Source organism: Betta splendens, chromosome 5 (genome assembly GCF_900634795.4).
Source record: "Betta splendens chromosome 5, fBetSpl5.4, whole genome shotgun sequence".
Taxonomy (NCBI): Eukaryota; Metazoa; Chordata; class Actinopteri; order Anabantiformes; family Osphronemidae; genus Betta; species Betta splendens.
In genome coordinates, this window is record NC_040885.2 from 2,631,162 (window position 1) to 2,652,944 (window position 21,783).

Genomic DNA, 21,783 nt, shown 5'->3' on the forward strand with positions numbered 1-21,783 from the left:
GGCTTCAGGCTCTGCTGTGGGTGTTGTGTGTCCGGTTCCTGCGTTTTCATATCAGGTCATTCCCCCTGTTTCCATATGTAATGTTATACTCAGCTTGCTTTGTTACTGTAGGTGTAGTCCCTGATTGGTGCGAATGAGACAAAAGCAGTGAAGACCAGAGTTGTTTTAGCCTGTCTTTGGCTCCTGGTTTTGATCTAAGGAAGAAATCCAGACACAAAGTAACCTCCTCATCCTCATAAGCACAGCAACGTGCCTGACACAACTCTGTTCCATCCAGGAGTGACCGGAGGAATAAAAGGTAATTTTCCATTGACAAGTCATGGCTTCACCTTCTCCAATTACATTTTCCCCACATCTGTTAACATGCAACATGACACAAGTAACCGACTCGCTCACCACAGGAAGGGTTTTATAAATATGCAGTATAGCGTAAATGTAAGGCCGCAGTAGCAAAAGGTAGCAAAAATAAACTGCAAGGACGCAAAAGGTGAGTCACGCTGATGAATTATGGATTCGAAATTCCTTCTTCTTTCACACGTAACACAGTCATACCACTTCACCATCTTCACGAGAAATTAACATTCTATCTGAGCGGCTCAGAGTCCGTCATGCCCTGCCTTGCTCCTGCCTTATTAGTCTTTCATGCAGCAGCACATTGACGGAGCATGAATATTGTCCTTGGCTGTCGAAATAGCGGCTGAGGACTGCGTGTACAAAAAAATAAACCAACAATGAAAGAGCGGCTGCTGGATGGGACCGAGCGCAACAAGTCTTTTTTGCACACGGGAGGTTTTCTGGAGCAAAGTAACAATCTGGGATTACGCTTTTATCTCTTGTCTCTAATCTCCTATTATCTTGGATGCATAGGGGTTGGGAGAATCTCACCGCATTAAAGATAACGGTTATCTCTGGCTTCCTGTTGAGCACCTTGAGATTAACGCCCATCGTTTGCTTCCTGTAATGCCTATTAAAGAGGCACACAGCTGTCTCCCGTCGCCGCACGAGGCCTTGGCTAATTTACTCCAAGGATGCTCGTGCTTTTGTGCTTTCCTTCCACAGCCTTCTGTCATGGTTGTCACCTACACATCACTTTCACATCTACAGTACGAGATGCTCTGATGGAACTCTCACACCTTGACATTACTTTGATCAGGGATGCTCCTCCTTTGCTGTAAATCCTCTACAGTTGCAGTGTTTCTCACAGAGCAGCTCGGAATCCATTGCTTAGATAAGCTAATTATATTCAGTTCAAGACCACGTCAGTGGTAACATTCAGGCTGGAACAGTCACCTCCAGCCAATCCCATGGGCGAGTGTGTTTATTTCTTTATAAACAAGAAGCCGCCGTGGTTTTTATGTCCGTATAATGACAATGCCAACGGGTTCATTGGCCCAAGGGGCTTAGGAAGTAATGTTTTAGCAGAGATAATGAGAAACTAGTAGCAGTAGCAAGATTTTAAAAAAAACATATTCCATAAAACATAAACAACTGGAAGATCATGTTTATGGTGGGGAAGATAAAAAGACAAACCTAGAAAGCAGCACAGATCATAAAAACAATTCTGCAGAAACCTACATCCACCAACATCTATGTACGCTACCAGTCAAAAGCTTGGACACACCTTCTCTTTGACTGTTAAACTTGTAGATTCTCACTGAAGTTATCCAAACTTGCCATTGTACTGTATAGTGTCACAGGGATGCTTCGTTTTGAAGCAAACCTGGATGTTAGCGTCCCAATGGTTCCTTCAACAAATGCTAATAGATATTATACAAACGCCACTTTTATGATTATTAAATCCCCAGTATAATCGCCAGAAATAAAAATCTATAGCTACAAACTACACCACAGTAACTCATAAGTATATATGGTCACACATACCTCTCAATCCTTTAGATATACCTGTAATGTACTGAAAGTTTGTCTTAGAATAAAACCTAAAAGAACCTTGAACTAATCATTCTCATTATGCCATTTTACTTCTGCCTAAAAGGATGTCCTGAGGAGCAGCATCGACAAAATTTCAAGCTGCTGCTCATTTAAAATTCAAAATTCAATTCAAAATCACAAACTAAGCTTCAGGAAGCTTTAAAAGGGTTTCAACTGATGCGGTCGGTTTACCGGTCTGTCGTGGTGAAGAGGGAGCTGAGCCAAAAGGCAGCTCTCAATTTACCAGTCAATCTACGTTCCATGGGCGGCACGACGGCGCGGTGGCAAGAAGGTTCTGGGTTTGATTACCGGAGGCGGCCCTGGTGCCTTTCTGTGTGGAGTTTGCACATTCTCACGTGGGTTCTCTCAGCAGTTTGCGTGGGTTCTCTCCGGGTTCTCTGGATTCCTCCCACAGTCCAAAGACCAGGGAGGAGCTCGGAGTAGAGTCGCTGCTCCTCCACATCGAGAGGAGCCAGCTGAGGTGGCTCGGGCATCTGGTTCGGATGCCTCCTGGACGCTTCCCTGGGGAGGTGTTTGTGGCATTGTGGTCCCACTGGTAGGAGGCCCCGAGGAAGACCCAGGACACGCTGGAAGGACTATGTCTCTGGACCGGCCTGGGAACGCCTTGGGGTCCCATTGGAAGAGCTGGAGGAAGTGTCCATAGAGAGGGAAGTCTGGAACTCAATTTGTTGTGTTTTTTATTTAGTATTAACATTAAACTGGCTAAACTGTTTGTTACTGTAAAATTTTTGCAAATAAGTAACTATATAACTATAAGCAAAGTGAATGGGTAAGTTCATTTTGGCCCCGCAGTACCAACCTTGGTACTGGTTAATGACAACGCCAGGTTTGAAGGAATATAGGCATGTTAAACAGTGGTGCCCAGGCTACAGTGCTATATAAATGTGCTATAAAACATATATGTCATGCATCACATGCATCAAACACAGCCCCAGTAATAATCAAAATGCGATAGAATATGTAGCTCCACCTGTCACTGCTAACATTAGTTGTTAACGTTACCATGTGATGCATTTGTGGCCCTTCTACTACTATACTATACTGTACTGTACATCTTACAGGTGTCCCCTATAATTTGACACTGTTTGCACTCAAATAGACTTTGTGGTAGCTCATTTTAATGTAGCTTTGCCATTGTTGTGTAATTAGAATCATAAAATTTAAAACATGTGGACAACACATCTAAATAAGTTCTTTTTTTCACATGTTTTTTGACATTTTAATGTCCCTTGATGAGGGATTTCAGCTGCTCAAATCTTCAGGTTCTATCTTGTACAATTGTTCACGTCGTATTCTTTATGTTCTATTGTTTTTTCTTGGCAAGGTTTTATCTTGTGTCTGTGGGTGCAGTCGCAGACATTTGGAGGAGCTTTTTCTGGACCCATGTAATGATTACTACCACAGAACCATGTGTGAAGGACATTGTGGTCTTTGTGCTCTGCAGCTTTGTCTGCTGTGTATATACCAATGCCTCCAGACTTTTAAAGTTTGCATTGAGAAATATTATTTTTAAGATGTGCGTCCAGGTTTTTGACTGAGGGTCATTATCTCTAATCAGCAGTCGTATCAAAGGACCTTCTATTCAGGACAGCATGTGGCAATCTGGTTGCATATACTTTTATAATGAAGTTCACTAATGATGAAGGTATTGTTAGTGATGTAAACAAGCGTGTTGCTTTAGATTAATCCACTTAGAATCTGTATATTCTAATGATGATTATTATCTCACAGCTACTTGACATGCAGCGTTTATAAAAGTAGCAGTCACTGGAGACGCAGACGATTTTGTTGTCATCCTCTCATCATGTCTTGTTGTGTGAAGGGACCTTGAAAAGTTCAAAAGCAGGTTTTAATGGGCACAAACTTTCAAAAGCTTTAAACAGCTGAACCAGTCAGAGATGATTACAGTGTTTTATTTTTGGACAAAATTTTATTCTTTTTAAAATAATCTGTATTATTAAATTATCTTTGTTAGTTTAAAAAGCATAAGGTAGATGGTCAAAAGCATAAGGTCATACTAAAATATCGAATGTTATCCAGCTTTATCCATTTGCAGGAGACTGAAGTTGATTTGTGGCAAACAGAGAATAGGAGGGGAAAGAGAGATGAGTGAGGTGGATGTCATTAAAGAAGGTTATAGTTGGACTAAGTTAATTATTGGACATTGCTCAAACAGGAGCCCTAGAGGCATCTGCCTGTGAGCTGGGCCATGAAACAGGGAGGCCTCTCCTAAAAAAGGATCCTCTCAATATATTGACGAGGACCTGACGTGGAGTTGTTAGAAAGGTTTGGCCCAGTAAAAAATGCACTTTGAAGTCAGCCAAAAAAATGGCAGTCAAGTGGTGACACCAACTGCAGCTTTAAGGTGACTGAGGCACATGGTGGACATTGGAAGAGGCCACAACATCTGGATACAGTCTAGGGGCACATGTGAAAGAAGCTTTAGAAGAAGTTAGTGATAATCATGGACTCGGGAGCAGTTTGACAAACAAGAGCAGGAAAAAGCAGCCTAAACAAGAGCAAACCTGGGGAGAAGTCTTCTGTCAGCAGAGACAGCTGACTCAGAAAAGACAGGTGAGTTCAGCGGAACCGTCTGACTCAGGAACACAGGGGAAGCTAGCAGAACTGGCTGACTAAGGACCACAGAACACTTCCGTGGAACCAGCTGACTAAGGAACGCTGGACATGTTGGCGCCACCGGCTGACTCAGGAACACAAAAAACATCAGCTGACTCAGGAACAGGCGTGATGTCACCTGACTCTGGAGCAGAAGCAGAGGACGTGGTCGAGGTGCCAGGTATTTGAGAGGCGGCGCCCTTGTACGGGACATCTGAGCCTCAGCTCACTGGGCTGTGGAGAGTCGTGGTGCTCTGTGAAGATCCACAGTGGGGAACAGCAGAGAACCAAAACCAGGAGGGGGATGTTGGACGCTCAGAGCCCAAATGTTGAGACTGTTCAGTCTAATGTTTAGGAGCTGAAGATGGGACAGATTATTGTTTTCAACACTTTCATCTATAAGTCAATATCTCAACACATTCTCCTCATTGAATGAAATGACTGGGACACCATCCCAACGTCACACCTCATTAAAAAGGATTTGCCTCCTTTCTGGTTCCACTGAGGAATGAACTGTGTATTTGAAGAGTCTTTCAGACTGAACTTTGAACCAAACCACCAAGTTTAAAAAGCATCAAACCTTCTACTTAGCTTGCTTTTGATCGAGTAGAAGTTGGCTGTTGAAAAAGCAGAGTCCTGAGGTGTCAACGTCTAGACGCTTCATCGCTTCTTTACTCTTTTGCTCCTTCTGAGGATGCTTTCATGAACCACTTCCGCTCCAATCAATAATTCATTTATGGCCCCATGCAGCAGACAAGAAGTCATTTCTCAAGCGCTCCTCAGAACATTGCCAAGTTAAAAGATGACGAGCACGCGTCTGGAATAACAAGGCACTTCCCTCATTAAGGACATGACCTGGCAGACGCCCCCTCTCCTCCACTGCCCTCCAGAGGCTCAGGGTCTCTGATGGAGCGGGCCAACGCTTCGCTCGGGTGATACAGAACAGCCTCTGCATCTGCGAGAAGCCTCAGAGCCTTCACTTGAATAATTACGCCGTCACGTCTTGTAACGGGCTCAGATCCTCCACTAGAACGTGTTTTTAACCCTCCTCAACAAATAAAATAAAAGCAGGATGCACGGCTGTATCCTGAGATGCTGTGCTGCATGCTAAACACCCTCAATAATTAAACGGGGTCCATAGGGTGAGTTGGAGTAGCAGCTACTGTGTATGAAGATGCAGCAAGGTCCGTAGACACATGTAGCGTGGGGAATCATTACAGCAGCTATCTGCCCCTAAAACTTTATACACAGCTAGAATTTCTGAAATACATAAATTACTGCTAAATATGTGGTGACAGCGGTTCATGGAGCCCTGTCGACTCTATGATGACAGATGACAATGCACCTGTTACTACTGTGCAGCCCCACTCAGCTGCCCAGATGCTGTAGCTCTGAGATATTGAGGCATGAACCTGACAAGACCTTTACTTTTTTGTGCCAAGATGTTAGAAGTCATGTTTTTTTTTTAAGACACTTAGCTTAGGCGTGGCCATACAAATAAATAAATATATAACATACATGCACCTATGCATACATATTATTATACATCGTCACATGATATGGTCATAATGATAACAATAAATGACAGCAGTACTTACAGCTAAGATTGAGAAGTCTGTTTATCAGTTCTGGTGTTGAGTGTCCCACTACCAAAGTTACCAAAGCTGTAACATGACATTACTTACCAAAAGGGTGAGACGAACGTTGGTGCATGAACAATGCCACTTGTGAAAGCCAGGCACATCTAGCCAAACGAGTGGAGGGAAGAAACCTAGTAGCCGGGGAGCCTACATACCTTCAGTTTCAGAATGACAGGCATCATGACTTAAGCCGTGGGTTCCAGGCAGGACCCACAGCACCTTCTGAGCCGTAACCCCCCCCCAACCAGGGAAAAGCAGGGAACAACAGGAGAGGCACCCCAGGACCATGCAGCCCAGCTTCAATGTGAATGTGTGGAACTAGAGTGCATGTATGTGTATGTGCTTAGGTAGGAGGAACTTTGGAGGAGGGGTCCAGCAGACACTGCAGTCTCCAGAGTCCTGGATGAGTGTAGAGTATATGACCAATGCAGTTAAAACTGAGGGGTATATTACTTGGAGGGGCGGCCCTCTCCAAGTAATATAGCCCTCCATTTTAACTGAGGGCTAGTGGGTGAGACCACTTTCCAGGAGGCCGCCAGTCTCTCCATCAGTAGGACACAGACCTAAGTGAATGAGTGTTGGATAATGTAGTTGGAAACAAGGCACCGGGGTCCGCAGAGCCGAGTTCCTGACTGGCCCTGCTACCCACCCATCCCATCATCCCCCCCCCCCCCCCCCCAGCAAGAAAAAAGGTAAGCCAGACTCAGGGGCCACGATATGCTGGGTTATTTGCCACCAGCACATTAGAAGCAGATGCCTGAGTCTTAGTAGCTGTGAGGTGGTGCTTTCATAGATGGTCCAGCTGAAAGTTTAAGTACCTACCCACCTACCTGCTTAACACATTGGAAGAACTTAGGCAGTTTTATAAATCATTGGTTTAACTGTTTGACCCTACGACTGTGGGGACAGACTGTATGAACAGCTTTCCTGTTTGTAACGCACCCCACACACTTCCTGTCACACATGCCTGACAGAGAATCTAATGAGGCTCATACCAGCACTGACAGTTGGCTGTTTATGGGCAAAACATAAATACAAAAAAAAAAACGGTGATCGTCATATTATTATCGTCATAGTGACCAAAAAAAGCACTATCCTCTGGAAAAGGAAGCCACTGACGAAATGACACCAGCTTCGGCTTTTGAATCCCCACAACAGGCCGGCATAATCATCCCATGACTCCAGCCCACGCTTCCTGTCAAGTAGATAGGAGACGACAGAGTGGAGGTTTGTTCTAGATCTGCGAGGATAAATGCCGCAGTTCACCCCGGAGCAAATAATGGGTCACATCCTTACACACCGAGGTTTCCCAGGAGGCGAAACGTCCTACTGTGGCTGATCATCCAGCACTGCTTTGCTGCAGGTCTCAACCCAGGCTGTGTTCGAGGGGAAACCTCACTGAGCTGATCCAGACATCAAACACAGCAGAAATTGGTCGCCTTGACAGAGGCTGGGAACAACTGAACTGACGCAATGACTTGTACTTGATTCTCAGTAGTCTTTCATTGATTTGGGAGAATTGTGGAGGCAGGTCAACCATGAAAATACCTCCCTTTTAGCAGATGTCCAGTGCCTGTAGAGCCTCCCTCAGTCACCTCCCATCTGTCCCGATTCACTTCCAAACATTTTTTTCCCAGTTTTTCCTACACACACAGGACAAACCACTGGCGGCGTGTTGAAACCAGCACGAGAGCCGAAGAGCTGGAGGATGGAGCCTGGACCACATCAGAACAGACCACCTTGACTATGATTATGCAGACCTTGGCTTTGAGGAGGCGACAGTGATGCTGACCAACATGACTCTAAGGACGAGGAGTACGACGTTAACACACAAACTGTGTTGTATTCATTCAAGTCAGTGTCTGATATGACGCGCCTCTGATCGCTGAAGTAATGTGTAACTGTATCACCCCAGTTTGTAAGTTGCCTAGCAACAGATGACACGAGTGAAGAGGTATCCTCAGAACTTGTATTTGCTTCCGTTTACTGTAAAACAGACGGATGGATGGACTCAGCTTTTTCCAGCAGAACATTGTCCTCAACAAATTGCGGTGCGCTGAGTAGCTGATGCCTTTTCATCACAATCATTTGAGCCCCATTAGCTACATATCTATTGGATGGGACCACATGACTGTTCCACACCAACCCCAACCCACCATGTTACAGTATACTGATAATGTAACAACATAATTATTATTATTTGTACAGTAGCAGTCGTCATCAGTGTGATGCTGTACAGTATGAAACCAATAGATCACACTTCACATGAAGCTACAAATTTTCCGGTATGCCACTGCTTGGTTGTTGGTGGGCTTCCCTCACAGCAACGTAAGTCTAATTCTAAACTTCACGGAAACATGTCATATGTTATTATGTCCCAAAGAACAGCTGAATTGTTCAACAGGTTAACAGCATTAACGTAGAACACATGTTTATGTGCTGTCATTTCAAAGTTGTGTAACGTGTCACACTCCAAACGCCCGCTCGCCTCCCATCACTCCCACCTCCTGTTTTCTTCTCTGTGCTTCATTACCAGTCATATGCTTCACCTCGATAACTCTCCCCCTGCCAGACGCTCTGTTGTTACGCTCGTTGTCCATGTGTGTGTCTGTTCACGCGTTATGTGACCAAGCCCAGACTAGACAAGTCCAAGGTTTCAGGCATCGTCTTTGCTTTGATGTCACATAGTTAAACTATGTCATGTATTAAACCTGAGAAATAACTTAGTTTCCTTGTTTGTTCTTCTTCATGAGTTAAATATTAAGAAGAATAAGGATTATTTAATAATTATTCAAGATGATTCTATACCACATTTTATTTGTACGTGTCTACACAGTTTAAGCGACTTACATCCGTGCATACGTACACTCGTTTTTAATTTTATTTTAGTTCATTCCGCCATATTGTGGAATTAATTCCAAATTATTGGATGCTTTTTAATGAAAAATTCTAATAATATCAGGGTTTTTTTTAGACCATGTAGACCTGAAAACTGTCCTCACTCTCTAATTTCTAAATAAAACCAAATAAACCCTCCCTTTTAGCTGTTTTGCTGAGATCACACACTGACAGCACATGTAGCAGATTCTTATATAGTTGTGTATAGTTGAGTAGTCATAGGACATGGTAAAAGTATTACACCTGTCCCTGAGAAGTAGAATGAGCTTGAAACTTTCCAAAATGAAAAGCACATGTTGGACATAACTCAATAATTGTATTATATAACTTATCGTTTTATCCAATCGATGACAAAAGTAGAGGAGATGATCTTTATTTTGTGGTTATCTGTGGAACACATTATTCCCAGCTGCACATTCAAACATATTTCACTTCATTGCCCTAATATTTTTAGAAAGACAATTTCCGCCCTGTACAAGGGCATCACATGTATTATGTACGACGCTGGAATAGTACATCGCCTTTCACCTTCTTGTCTTTGCAGCCACTCACCTTTTATTCTGTTATATTCTCAGTAAATCACATTTACCCCTTTTTTCGTTAATTTGGGATCAAAGTGAAAAGGTAACGATGTGCAATGCCTTCTGCAGACCTTTGCTGCAGGGATCTGGGTGCACTCGCTCAGTGGGAGGTCATTGTGGGACTATGATTTATTGCTACAAAATACACTAAAAGGTAAAATGGTTCCATTTGTCCTATAAAACCTTGATTGGTTTCAGCTGCACATTGAAGTGTGCAGCGAGAGTTTCCTATGTGTTGTGTTGTTGTAGTGCGTCCTTTGGCCTGATGACACGTTTATGATACACGTACATGACATGTGAAACCTGGTGGAGGACGGGGGTCTGGCTGGTTCAGGAACAGGGAACCGTGGTTCTGATGATTTTGTCATTTACTACTTACTTTTAATTCAATGCAACAGTAAAACATTTTTACTGTGTTGTTTATTAATGCCATAATTCCTAACTTTTATTTGCTTGTCATATGTAACTGTGTAAAATGTTTAAAGCCACAGTGACAGTTTTACACTTTTAGTTTCATGCCCTTTTTGGCCGATTCCACCTCTAGCAGCTAAGAACTCTCTCCATCAGTAGGTGAGCGATTTGTCAGACATCAAGGTCGGGACCACGCTTCCTAGTGATTCCACCGCGAGTTAAGATGCCGGACTTCATCTCGAAACCCAGCTTTCACCGTATCTCATACGCTCATCTTTTACCCTTATTTCCCTGTTACTGCGTCGCTGAGTAAAATGCCCAAACAACCCTTAATTCAGGAAAGTGCAGTTCACATCCTGTCCCATCTTCGTAGTTAACAGTGGAGTTTCAACCCTTGTGTTTTGCTTACAAGTCTACTCTTCCTGTAAGACGACAATATTTATGTGAAACCCTGATCCAACGTTAACTGACTGAACAAAAGCTTGATGATTAGAACAATGTATGCTTCAAAAATTCTCATTTATTTCATCTAGATTTTACAATAGCCAGCATCTTAATGATAAAGTTTGATGTTATTGTTCAGTACATGAATATGAATACACTTATAGCCCACTACACACCACAGGCTCTACAGTGTGTTCTGTCTTGGCAGCTCTGAATGATTTTGCTGATGTTTTCTTGCACCTGAACAGAAGTTACCTGTGATGCGTTCACTGCATCCTCGTCCTTCTAGGAAGAAGCTGTCTGGGTCGGTTCATTCCCAGAAGACCAACGAAAGCACAGCACTGAGTCAAAATATGTTTTCACCAAGATCCCAGTCAAAAAATTAATCGAGTCTTTAAATAAACAGGTTGCACCGTTTGGAGCGTCACATAAGGGCTGACAGGAACCACACACGCTTGCTTTCTGTTGCCTAACCACACCTGTTTGTTTGGTGAAGCGCTTCCTTCCACAGCCTAACGGACACAGGCTGCACGCGCCAAACGCGGCTAATGATCAGGAACACGCGGGACGTTGGTTATGAGAATGGAAGAAGTTTTATCAATCACCGAGCAGTGTGACCCGCAAATGCAAATCCAATCCTTTATTCAAAATAAATAGTTTCTTTTATCTAATATTGAACATTGCAGCGTTATTCCACATTTGATGTTATTTATGTGTAGATACTGTAACTACAGTGAATGTTTTGCAGGGATCAGCATTAGTGGCGAGGTCGGAACTACAGCCTGATTCTCTCTCTCTGTTTTATGGTTAAATGTCCAGGATCCACGTCACGCGTGGACAAAGGGGATCAGACGCGCTCTGAAGCCAAACGCCGTCCCCGTTTCTCGCGCTCGCACAGCTCCGCGCGCGGGGCGGATAGAAAGTCTTGCGCGTCGCCGGAGGGGAACAGCTGACTGCTATGTCCTGATTTCCTGACACAAGCTGCAGCGCGCGGCAGACGCGCCGCTCAGACGTTAAGGAATATGAACGGTGACAAGAGGAAGTTTCACCAAAGAGGAGCTGTGACAGTTATTTAGATTTTCTTGTGCGCTTAAAGGTTGAATTGCATTTCACGCTTTTTGGCTTAAAATGGGATGAATCAGAGAAGCACTATATCCTTCCTGACAGTCGTCTTCACACACACACACACACACACACACACACACACACACACACACACACACACACACACACACACACACACACACACACTGCTGCTGCTAAGGTGTTGGTGTTGGACACATGTCAAATTAAAGCCTTTACTCCAGTCTCAAGTTATGACACACTTATTTCTGTTGATTGCCGATTTGACTGTTGACGTAAAAGCACCTGACATGAAGTTGGTGCAGATGGAAGCCGTTCTCAGTGATTTAAGGCTATTTCCTCCTCCATGAGCTCTGTATCTCACCGCCCACAGGCCGTCGCTATCACCTCCATCTCTGCAGATGTTGATCTGACTTGCAGCCTTTTTGTCAGTGTCACTTTTATGGCGTTCGTCCCATCCGTCAGACTCTCTTCCTCCCACAAACGGCAGCGTCCACCCACAGCTTCTTCCAGGCCGACTTTGTGAAAGCTCAGATGTCTGGCAGCAGTAAAACGCTCACACTGTCCCTTTCATGTTTCACAGCTAATTGCTTCATTTTAAAACAATGTTTGGTGCTTTATTCATATCTTTAGGGGCAGAAAGTCGGGGGGTCCCTAAAGATACACACATACAAATAAACTGGCTCAAGTTATAATATATTTTGCTCCTTCTGCTCTGATCAGTGTTTTTTTCCATGCGTTAGACTGTTACAGTGGAAGCTTCAACACAGAGTGAATTCACACCTTCTAAACAAGCTCTGTGAATTAAGAATTTAATTAAGCTTGTTTCCAGGACATGAGTGGATTTCCATTATTTCAGTCCAGCTTGTTAACAGTAATGAGGTTCAGTAGCACTGAACTCTAAATGGGGACACTAACAGTGTGACATGCAGCTAATGACTGAGAATGGATTAGTGTGAAATTCTTGTACAAGACTATAAAATACTGCAGACAATTCAAAGACATGTGTTTTTGCTCAGCTCCCGTTCTTCTTCTTGTGTCATTTTCAGGGTCGTATTACAGACTTCGTCTCTCTCTCTTCCTGTACGTGAGAACCTGGTGACTCCGACACATTAGACGCGTGCAAACGCGACGTGTCTAGTCAACAGACGACGACTCTGGCACTTGTTCAGTAAAAGCGCTCCTCTAAAAATAGAGCGCACAGCTGAGAGCTCTGGGGGACGTGGCGCACAGCAGGGGAACAAATACAGGCTTTCACTGAAAGGCAGGAGAAGAAAGAGACTTCTTCATAAGCTCCAGAAGATGAATGATGTAAACAGCGGGCTACACAGAGAAACTGCTTTCTTTCTAATTCATAAGGAAACTGTCTGCAGCGCTGCTCCAAAAACCCCCGTTTGCCCTTTGCATATGCTGACTTTAAGGCTTTTCACTGAGCCGATTGCTGCTGGCAGCTATAGGTTTTCAATTTCTCGCCTAATATAGAAAAGGGAAGTCCCGTTTTTTTTTTTTTTTTTGATGTGCATCAAAGCGATGCTGAACAGTGACTCTGAGAGCAGCGCTATAGGCTCCACTGTGGAGCTGCTGGTGTCAATAACGTGCGCTGTGGTGCAGTCATGTAGGTGTGTGACACCCAGACGCTCATCACTGCTTCATGCAGCTCCGTGGCTGTTTTAAGGAGGGAGCAGCTGGATGCAGCGCGTCCACGCATCACATGTGACCCCGTGGTTACGCTGCATCGTCTGCATCTATTATTAATTCTGCTGTTACAGCAACAGCTGCTTCTATAGGAATGGCATCATCTTCACTGACTACACTGGATATTATGTTATTTAGTGATTTATTCATAGACACTTATAAAAGAAACTTCTAGGATGTGATGCAACACTGTGATGGTAGATGGTAGAACATAAATTGTGCGTTAGGTCATTTAATTTGCCAATTAATCTGTGCATTTATTCCGCCTAATATTTGTAGGGAGTGTTTTTCTGATGACCTTTATCGTTCGCGTGTCTCCGTCCTCCTCCTGAGGAGGAGAGATCTTCTCTGTCCGTCGTTGTGCTGCTGCCTGGACTGTGAAGTGACTGTGAAAACGTACGGAGCTCCCGCATCCTCTGGGTATAACACACGTCCAACTGCCCAGCGAGCAGCTCCGTTTGTCAGATACAGTCAAACGCTGAATGATGTCTGAAAAACATATGTCACCAAGTGAGTCCTTAAAGAAAGCTGTTGGATTTAAAGATATGACATATATGGAATATGCTGAATATCATTTTTAGCTTACGGTCTAGCACCATTGCTTCTAAATAGAGCTTTTAGTAGTTTCTATCTCCAATGATTATGATTATATCATCTTCACAAAGACTTTGTGTCACTTACCTCAGAGATCAGACAATGTTTTATGACGTGTCTACATCTTTGGTGTTAAATGTTTTTGCTAGTGTTACTGATCTAATACCAACTATAGACCATCCTGTACCTTGAACCTAGCTCTGCACGGACAATGATCAAGAGCTGTGAATCACTTTAAATGTCCTCTGCCTCCTGTTAGCGTGTGTTTGCCTGATTGAGCGGAGGATGAAATAGCTCAGACAGCACCAGCTGTCAACCTACAAGTAATGAAGGAATCTAGCCACCGGTGACCCCTGTCCAGAACAGAGGTGTCTCTGCTGCCAAAGAACAACAAAAACACTTGAAACACTTATGAATAATACAAATGTGGGAGACCCCTAGTAAAAGCTCTGACCCACATGTTTGTGCTTGTTTAACACTATGATAAATCAGACTTTATTGATGCCCTTGGGGAAATTATTTCTCTGCATTTAACCCATACACACCCACAACATGTGGGGGTCCTAGTGTAAAGTGACTTGGTCACACCTGGTGGGATCAACACTCAACCCACTGAGCCACAGCTCTGATAGGCCACATAATCAGAGCTGAGAGTCAACAGAAAACCGCACATGCTCCTAATAGCTAACAATAGCATGTGTAGCTAACATGAGCGGAAAGCAGCACTGGGCCTGTGATGTCAGCACAGACTCAGTGTGAGCTTCCTGCGTTTGTCCCATCCTCAGGAGTCTCAGGATGAAGAGTCTTAATGACCAGACACCTCCACTCATACTGTAACACAGTGGATCCAAGGATGCAGAATGTGATCGCTTTCACACAGACAAACACACACATTTTATTTTAAAACCCTTACATTGTAAGCGAGTTTTATTTCTGTATATACATTGAATACTTATCTATTCTAGTTTGTTTATTTCCCACTGTCGCCTCCCAGCGAGATCTCTTAGGGTTCTCTGGCTTCTTCCCACCGTCCAAAAACATGCGTTAGGTTCATTGGCCACTCTAAATTGTAGGTGTGTGTGTGAATGGTTGTCTGTCTTTGTCCGCGACCCCGCATGGAAACAAGCGGTAGAAGATGGATGGAAGCAAAGGTTTGGCCAAAACACTGAATAAGCAATTTATTTAGTTAACATTTTAAAGATGAGCTGTTTGCGCTGTGGCTGTCAGTTCAGTTCAGACAAAGACAAAGTCACAACAAAGTCACCTGATGATTCCTCATTCGCCTCCCTGCACTTGCAGCCCGTCACTGTGTGCTTGCTGACAGGAGATCAGGAGCCTCTTACACAGTGAACGTCCAGCTGTGGCTGATCCTCAGCAACCTCTGCAACGCTCACCGTCACCAGAGGCGCTGGCTGTCGGCCACGCGGGCAGTTCCAGCGCTGATGAAGCAGCCAGAGCAAAGCACCAAGCGACCGCGTGTTACTGTAAGATTTCATGTCTCCTTAATTGACTTGATTTAACAGTTTGCCTCACACTTCCTGCTGACATGTCAACTGTTTACGAGAGACAAAGGCTGTCACCAAACCCATAGGCTGCGTTCGTCCATCTTGGCGAGAGTTAACATGCAGGAGGCATGTGCGTGCGTGTGTGCGTGTGTGCGTGCGTGCGTGTGTGTGTGTGTGCGTGCCTGTTTGTGTGCGTGCCTGTGTGTGTGCGTGCCTGTGTGTGTGTGCATGTGTGTGTGTGCGCGCATTTTAATGCTGGGGGCAGCAGACGCCGCCGCTGAGCCAGTCAGAGTCAGACACATGCAGAGAGTGGGAGGGAGCCAGATCTTTCAGTTTGACTCCCGGCAACAGATGCCCAATTAACATATTCCCATAATTAGGATGATGAGGAAGGATGAAGATGAAGATGTGAGGGCGCAGCTGTTGTTGTCCGTCTCCGGCAGCTCCACGCCGCCTGAATATTCATGTGACATTTTTGTGACTTTTCGGGCTCTCCCTGCGAACGACATACGCGTCTGCATTCACCAATTACAGCAGCGGCGCTCGCCTTCATTAAAGATGAAGGGGATCCTGTTCGTAGCGAGTCATAATAAGAAACCGGGAGTGGGCTCACGGCGAACCTGAGCGGTGATTTGTTTTTGGGCCGTCGTGGGGATACAAGGAAGAATAACGAGGCCTGAGAGGAGCAAAGCGCGGGCTACAAATAGCCGTCAGCTGGGCGCCGCCGCTCCGTCTCTGTCGGAGGCTTCTGCTCCGGTGACTCCATCCAGCGCCGCTCTCAGGCTTATCTTAGCGCTTCCATGTGACGCAACAAGCGCCCTCCAGCTCCCAAATCAATTATTCAGACGCCTCTGCTATAAATACCCCAAGATGGAGATCCCCCTCGGAAGCCGGGCCCACGTGTGAGGACAGGTCACGCTGTCTCACACCTGGCTTTAAAGCGCTGCAGTGAAAGTTCAGAATGTTTCAGATATGAAGCTGTTGTGTTATCAGTGACCACAACGTTATCTTTAACATGTTTGTACCAGTGTACCTAAAGTAAATAGTAATACATTACTAAAATGAACTTTTAATATGCTACAGAAAAGGTCAGGGGTCAGTTTAAGGCCCATTCCTGATACTTTTCTTTCCCAGGAGGAATGTTTTTTGTCAGTGGGTAGAACTACACCTGGTTTTGTCCCTGCTCCTTCAGTAAATCATTATCTGGGGACCCTCAACCTAAATGGCAGCTGAGGTGCGTGGGGGGTGACTCATGAGCATCACTGAGGCCACAGACCCCAGACCATCCACCTGCCGGATGGATGGATGGATGTTTCCACTGGTCCACTGATCAGTATCTCTAATATGAAACGAACCATTTTGTGACTTTGTCCTATGTGACGAGCTGCAGGAGACGGACAGAGAGTGAAATGGCACTTCCTGTCGGCGAGACGTGGAAGGACAGAGTGACAGGAGCCGCGAGAGCCTCCCGCAGACAGAAGCCTGCGCTGCTGGAGCCAGCGTCGGCCCGTTGGGTCGGCTGGTGCCGAAAAAGCAAGACGAGATCCCCGCGAGTTCGATGCGTCACTCTGCGACGGACTCGAGCAACGGCATCGTTACAACGGCAGTGGAACTGCTGTAGGAATCACAGTGTTTGACATGTGGATCCAATCAGTGACGTTGAGCCTTTAAAAACGGCGCCGACGGCGTCGCGTGCCATCTGACAGACGGTCCGGGTGAGAGCCAGAGAGCTGTCCACCGGCTCATCAGTGATAACTAACGGGCCAATTAGACATCTGCCGGGTCTCAGCGCTGGTTTGTGACTAATGCGTTTGCTGAAATGAGCAGGGAGGGGCCCACCGACGGCCGGCCCGCTTGGACCCGGCTCCAGGTCGGGGTGCGACTTGGCCGGTGATTGCTCTGTAAGTGGAGGCCTGGGGAGCGTGTCATATCAGATTATGCAGAGGATGATGCGGGGGCCAAATGGAGCTGGGTGGAGCAGCGAGCACCAGGAGCGACACATTACCACTGGGTGTCACCATTGATCACATCATATCATGAGTCCCCTCCACCCCTGACAGCTCAATCAGCGGCCTAATTGACTGGGAGCAGGGCCGCTGTCACAGCAGGTTCCGGTGCTCAGAGCGCAGCCAGCCTTCCCCTGATTTACGCTGGGATCATAAACGCGTCAGGGCTGCACGTCAGGTGACGTCATATCAGCTCCGGCCACAAGATGGCGCAGCTGAACCGTAAAATGCAAAAGGCTCCTCCAATGGGTCATTTTTTTAAACTTCATGAACGCTTCACTGTTCTTCATAGATCTCCACAGGGTTTTCATTTAAGAATTCTTCATCTGCGGCCGTGCTTGATCAGTATCATCTCCACCATCATGAGAAAACAGCTGCACGTCAGGTGAAACAGCAGAGAAGCCAGTTGCATTCATGGGGGTTTAATCTGATATCTGTAGATTGTGCTCACTAACACTGCATTCATATGATCGGACAACTTGACAAACCTATGATTGAGTCTGCGAGCACACATCTCTCACCTCCCACCAACTCTGAGCTCTATACATATTTGACACAGTGGGAGTCCTGCAGCTTTATTAAACTGTTGCTGTTAATTACCAGCTTGAAATATGCTGCCAGAGACTTCCATCAATGAGAGGCTTCTTCTTCTGCTGCTGATGCCGTTCACGCCGCTTGTTGCCGGTAATGAACGGACGACTTGGCTCCGGCTGCAGACGAGGCCCGAGCGAGTGCGCCTCCAGCTCTCCTGCTGCGCCGGCGAGGAAGAGGCTGGCTCCTCACTGGTTGGCTGCGAAACAAATACGCCGCGTTAGGACGAGCGGGCTGTTGGTGCGTTTGTCTGCTTCCTCCTTGGACGCCTCGCAGCCACAGAGCTGCCAACAAAGTCCCATTCCAGGAAAAGGCTCCATCTGCCAGGTACTCTGTCCTGGAATGCATACGTTTGTGTCTTTAATAATAAGAAGAAGCACCAGAAGACAGACAGACGCACACACACACACACACACACACACACACACACACACACACACACACACACACACACACACACACACACAAATTTCAATTTCTTCATTGGTAAAGTACAGTCCACAGCTGATATTTTAACTGGGAGGGACCATAGAACGGTTCTGTGCCTTCTTCCTCTCTGCGGTGAAATCATGCTTTCGTGGTCTGACTCGAATTGAGGTCAGTAGATCAACCACTGAGGTCGTGGCTGTGACGTAACCCACTGAGTGAAAGGGAAGCAGGCACCCTGGCTAATGCTGCCAATAGGCGCAGTGATGTTAAAGGATGATGTGGAAACCAAGTTCTTGATTTACCCCTGGACCACTTTAATCCTTTCAACCTGCTGAATATTTCCAAGTTGAAATATTGCTCTCCTTCACACAAAGCGGCTGAAGGAGAGCACGTCTCTGACACTCTTTCATATTTAAAGGCACCTCTGGCGCCTGGTGAGGAGATCCCCGAGGCCACTGCCTTTGAAGGTACCCCAGCTCAGCCGGGGGGACGGAGACCCCCGAGCAGCTCCAGACCTGCTGCAGGGACTGTACCTCCCAGCAGGCCTTGGAGCGATTTGACCTTTTGACCTGACCCCTGTACCCACTACAGTAATGCACATATGGATCATCCCTAAGGGTACATTTGAATTCCTGCTCAGACAAGAAGGAGATTCCACTGCGAGATGGTAAAACGTATTGTGAGACAGGGTTCGTAGGTACTGGACACGTAAATAACATAAAATAAAGTCATTTCAATATTTTGTATCAGTGTAAGGTCTTTGATTTCAGCAGGATGTTGTTGGCTATAACTGGCCCAACGCTGAAAATAAACCTATGCCTCTATCAAATGTGAGAAAAAGGGACTTCTGGCATCATTAAAGCGTATTAATTAATGCATATCTGCATATCAATACCATAAAAACAACAAGTTAAGTGAGCAAAACTTTCCCAATTTGTTAGATTTATGTCCAGATGAAAAGAGCTGAGATCTGTTAATTAAAGTGCTAATGAGGTAGAATTTATGAGGGAGGCTTAGAAACCTTCCCTGTACGTTGGCCAGCAAGAATGTGATCTTTGACTTTACATCTGATAAGTTGAACAGCAACAGAAACCGGATCCAAATGTTGGTAGAAACTGACCAGAGGAAGTCTTTTGTGTAGTTGATGAGAACAACTCAGACTTTCTGGAAAACTAAAAGCCACAAACTTCAGTAAATCTATAAATAAATAGAGCAGGAAGCATTATTTAGGCACTAAACCCACAGTAGGACTTGAGTTAAGAGTCGGTGGCCTGTAGCTGCTTCCACGGAGGCAGGAGAGGTGTAACACAGCAGCCTGCTTTCACATTCATAGAAATCCTAGCCATTAATTCCCAGGAATGGAGCTGGGTTCCAATGCTGATGAAATATATGAGAAGAGCAGAGGCAATTTCTATCTTTAAGCCAACAGACACCCACTTCACTCCATTCTGTGTCGGAGTGGTGAGGTGCAGCGAGGTGATACGGACCGAGGAGCGCTTTTTCTTATTCTGCTTCTAGGCTCCTGCTTCTCAGGCGGAGTGTGAAAGCATCAGTCTGTCTGAAGATGAGGGGGGTGGGGTGGGGGGCGTCTAACCGCGAGAGTAACCGCGGCTCACGTCGCAGACACGCGCGCTTTGCCCTCCTAATTCTCCTCGCGGCGCATCGCGAGACGTGTCATCCGAACGCTGGCGAGCCGAAGCGGCAAGCGCCGCTGATTCACGGGCTCCAAGGGGACCCGCGGTGCTCGGCGGGCGCCGCGGGAGGAGCCGCTCAATATGCGGGCGCGGGGCCGTGCCAGCTTGGCAGCGGGGCTCCGTCGCCTGGCGCCGAGCGCGCGCAGCCCTCGTATAGGTACCGACATCTTCAGCAGGACCGCAGCGTCCCGTCCGCCCCCGCTCATGAATCCAGACGAGCGTCCTCGCCGGAGCCTGAAATAAGACGACGGCCTCGTGCACACCGAGCTCTATCATCTCCCAACATCTCATTATGCTCCCCGCTGCAGAATAACGGGGCTTTCGCCACTGCACATAAGCCTCGGAGAATAATCAGGCAGCAGCCAGTCCCGTTCAATCACACGGCTGCATAACAGCCACTCGCTTGTGAATTAAATGTCACAGCAGAAGCACCTTTATTTTGCCTCCCCTCAGATTTCCAATCCCCCTCCTCCCCCTCCCCCTCCTCGTCTTCATTATCAGCCGCTGTTAGCGGCACTGCAGCTGCAGCAGCTGCCGGGTTCCTCGTTGCCTCCGCGAGGCTCGACCTCCAAACGCGCGCAGATAAACATCAAGGTGTTGTGCGCAACTTCGCAGGCGCTGACAGGTGAAATCTCTGTAAACCGCTGCCAAAACAGACGATTATGTGATCTGCGGGGGGATAACGCCCCCCCCCCGCGTGTCGGCGCGGAACACGCTGCTCCCTTAAACAGACGCAGCGTGCGATGTCGCTATAATCTGCCGACGATCCTGTCGCACAATGAAGGAGGTCACCGAACGTGCGCGCGCGAGGTTAATACGACGCCTTAATTATTGCTCAAACAGCGCGAGCGCCGCCGCGGTGGCGCTTTGTTGATAAGAAGAAACAAATTAGCAGGTGTGTAGGTGTTGGAGGCGTTTTAATTCCACAGCCGTCGAAGCGCGGGCGACAGAGGCGTGGCGCGAAAGTGCGCCGGCAGCGCGAGCTCCCCAGTCAGCGCAAGTGTCGAGAGTGGCGCTCGCAGCTTTTTGTCATCCAAACTCTACCGTAAACTGGTGAACTGATGTTTGGTTTTTGTTTTAGTCCTAAGTGACATGTGAATCCTGGGCGCGCAGGTCTCGCCTGGAGGCCCGGGTTCACGTCGCTTACCTCCAGTTGCCTGGATCGCTCGTTAGGAACTTGGCGGAGCTCTCCGGGTTTTCTTTGGATCGCTCCCAACTGGAAACACGCTTTTGGAGCAGAGCCAAGCTGTCAGCCTCGCGCTTGATTTGCAGTGATGGGCGACTCCCTGGGTGGAGTAGATCCCGTGGGGCTGTCACTGGAGCAAACCTGGGACCAAGAGAGTAAAGCGTGGATCGCGATTCTCAGAACTGACGAACAAGAAGGGTCTGTTGATCTGCCTTCGCTTTCAGACGGGATTTCCGACGTTACAGCTACAGAATGTCGGTAGCAACTGCTAATACTAAACTAATTAAAGCTAACTATGACGCACTCCTGACTAATAAAAACATGACCACGGTCAGTGAGTCTGATTCCGTCAAACGTCTGTGGTTTTATCTACGATCGGAGAGGATCATGAATCTAGACTGTTCGTCTGTTTGTGATTTCTGATGTCTGGTTGAGAAATACGGTGGAAGATGCCATCGGG

At 46.4% G+C, this 21,783-nt stretch overlaps 1 long non-coding RNA gene across 1 annotated transcript; it reads right to left on the bottom strand.

Annotated features, from left to right (window-relative positions):
• Positions 1–13,105: 13,105 nt before the first annotated feature.
• Positions 13,106–21,783, bottom strand: LOC114855687 (uncharacterized). The gene is made up of 3 exons (XR_008694858.1): positions 21,285–21,783; positions 18,024–18,213; positions 13,106–13,807 (listed from the first exon to the last, which is right to left on the bottom strand). It is a non-coding gene; the product is annotated as an uncharacterized LOC114855687 (long non-coding RNA).